This window comes from Rhinoraja longicauda, chromosome 34 (genome assembly GCF_053455715.1).
Source record: "Rhinoraja longicauda isolate Sanriku21f chromosome 34, sRhiLon1.1, whole genome shotgun sequence".
Classification (NCBI taxonomy): Eukaryota; Metazoa; Chordata; class Chondrichthyes; order Rajiformes; family Arhynchobatidae; genus Rhinoraja; species Rhinoraja longicauda.
The window spans coordinates 17,966,156-17,969,303 of record NC_135986.1 but is presented as its reverse complement, the minus strand read 5'-3'; positions in this window follow the sequence as shown (position 1 = coordinate 17,969,303).

Genomic DNA, 3,148 nt, shown 5'->3' with positions numbered 1-3,148 from the left:
GATTCACATTCCCTGCTGCACTGAGGGACCGGGTACATTTCACAATGTTTATAAACCTCATTGCAGGTCTCCATCCCAGTGTGGGAGACGGGGAGGTGACCAGGGCAGTCTGCTTCACCTGGATTAAAGACAACAGCAATGGAGACACCTGCCTCAAGCATCAGGAAATCACAATAAAAACTGTGGTGGTTATTTTGTGTATTTTCTGAAGCCGACACCCGGATATTACAGTGTGTATTGTGCAGGTATGTTGCTCTCCATGTTGATAAAGTGTGGGTGGGGGTGGGGCTTGTGGGGTGTGTTTGAGGAGGGGAGGGGGAGGGGGTAAAGTCTGGGATGTCCCGAGTGATCAGCCCACACACAGGGCTGAATGTTGCATCCGTGGTCAGTGCTGCCCACATGCAGATCTCCTCTCCCACAGTCTGATCAAGCTGATGTGTCTGGACCTCGCCTCCTAGAGTGACCTGTGACCTCCAGCCTGTGAATGACCTGTGCCCCCCCCCCCCCCCCCCCCCCCCCCCCCCCCCCCCCCCCCCCACTCCCTGTCCCTATGACTGACGTGTGACCTGTCCACAGTCGGGATCACATACTCCAACTAGAATACCTGGACCAATACCCTGTCCACTCCCACCCCCAGTACTGTTACCCCCCCCCCCCCAACCTGGTGAACTGCCCCTGTCTGCCATGGTCACCCCTCCCCTGTCCCACATTGAACAGCACAGCCCACTCACACACTGTGGCTGAGGGTGACCACTGATGCTGGGCAGGATATCTCGGGCAAAGAACCTGGCTCGTGACAACCTGTCCCCACCACCTGACCATGGAGCACCAATCTGAGCCCCCTACCCCTGCACCCTGATGTGCCACAGTCCCTTGGGCTGACGGCTACGCTCATTGTTCCATCCCCCTAGGACAGGGCGGACCCACACCCCTCTCCTGACTATCACACCTCCTAACCCTCTGTCTTTCCCACTCCTGCCATCTGTCCCACTCCCACCACATCCCATCCTGTGCTGAACACCCCAACCAGTCCCGCAGCCCGCAGCCCGCCATATCTTGTGGCCTCTGACACACCCCAACCCCCCTCAACACCCGAGACATTCCAACCCCTCCAGCTGACCCACGGCCACCCCACGCCCCCTCCTACAATCACACACACTCCACTCCACTCCCCCCACCCTCCCTCTCACAGGCTGAGCGGGGAGAAGCAGGAATGGCTGGAGTGGGAACTTGGACTCGGAGCACATTGATGCCTGTAACATTGGCCCACAGAATGAGCCAACCTATTTACACCATTCCTAATCTGATCCCAAATTAATCTCCCCACATTCCCATCATCTACCCCCTAAACTCCAGCACTAATCCAGACACTTGGGGCATTGCATGGTGGCCACACAACATGCTGGTGTTTGGCACAAGGAGGTCAAACCCAACAGCTGGGAAAGCAAGTGGTCACCAGATCATGCAGCCTCCACGTAGACAGCACCAGAAGCTGCGATAAGATCGGAGGTGTGGAGCTGAGGCAGCAGTCCTCACTGGCTAGGTCACTGTGTGGGGGAGCAGCCTCACTGGCTGGGTCACTGTGTGGGAGGAGCAGTGTCATAGAAACATAGAAACATAGAAAATAGGTGCAGGAGTAGGCCATTTGGCCCTTCGAGCCTGTACCGCCATTCAATATGATCATGGCTGATCATTCAGCTCAGTAGCCTGTACCTGCCTTCTCTCCGTACCCCCTGATCCCTTAGCAAAAAGGGCCACATCTAACTCCCTCTTAAATATAGCCAATGAACTGGCCTCAACTACCTTGTGTGGCAGAGAATTCCACAGACTCACCACTCTGTGTGAAGAAATGTTTTCTCATCTCGGTCCTAAAAGACTTCCCCCTTATCCTTAAGCTGTGACCCCTGGTTCTGGACTCCCCCAACATCGGGAACAATTTTCCCGCATCTAGCCTCTCCAACCCCTTAAGAATTTTATATGTTTCTATAAGATCCCCCCTCAGTCTTCTAAATTCCAGCGAGTACAAGCCCAGTCTATCCAGTCTTTCCTCATATGTAAGTCCCGCCATCCCAGGGATCAATCTGGTGAACCTTCTCTGTACTTCCTCTAAGGCAAGAACGTCTTTCCTCAGGTTAGGAGACCAAAACTGCACACAATACTCCAGGTGCGGTCTCACCAAGGCCCTGTACAACTGCAGCAGAAACTCAAATCCTCTTGCTATGAATGCCAACATACCATTCGCTTTCTTCACTGCCTGCTGCACCTGCATGCTTGCTTTCAATGACCGGTGCACCATGACACCCAGGTCACGTTGCATCTCCCCTTCTCCCAATCGGTCACCATTCAGGTAATACTCTGCTTTCCTGTTCTTGCCGCCAAAGTGGATCACCTCACATTTATCCACATTATATTGCATTGCCATGCATTTGCCCACTCGCCTAATCTATCCAAGTCACTCTGCAGCCTCCTAGCATCCTCCTCGCAGCTAACACTGCCACCCAGCTTCGTGTCACTGGCTGGGTCACTGTGTGGGGGCAACAGTCTCACTGGCTGGGTCACTGTGTGGGGGCAACAGTCTCACTGGCTGGGTCACTGTGTGGGGGCAACAGTCTCACCGGCTGGGTCACTGTGTGGGGGCAACAGTCTCACCGGCTGGGTCACCGTGGGACAACAGTCTCACTGGCTGGGTCACTGTGTGGGGGCAACAGCCTCACTGGCTGGGTCACTGTGGGACAACAGTCTCACCGGCTGGGTCACTGTGTGGGGGCAGCAGCCTCACTGGCTGGGTCACCGTGGGACAACAGTGTTACCGGCTGGGTCACTGTGTGGGGGCAGCAGCCTCACTGGCTGGGTCACTGTGTGGGGGCAACAGTGTCACTGGCTGGGTCACTGTGTGGGGGCAACAGCCTCACCGGCTGGGTCACTGTGTGGGGGCAACAGCCTCACTGGCTGGGTCACTGTGTGGGGGAGCAGTATCACTGGCTGGGTCACTGTGTGGGGGCAGCAGCCTCACTGGCTGGGTCACTGTGTGGGGGCAACAGTCTCACCGGCTGGGTCACCGTGGGACAACAGTCTCACTGGCTGGGTCACTGTGTGGGGGCAGCAGCCTCACTGGCTGGGTCACTGTGTGGGGGAGCAGTATCACTGG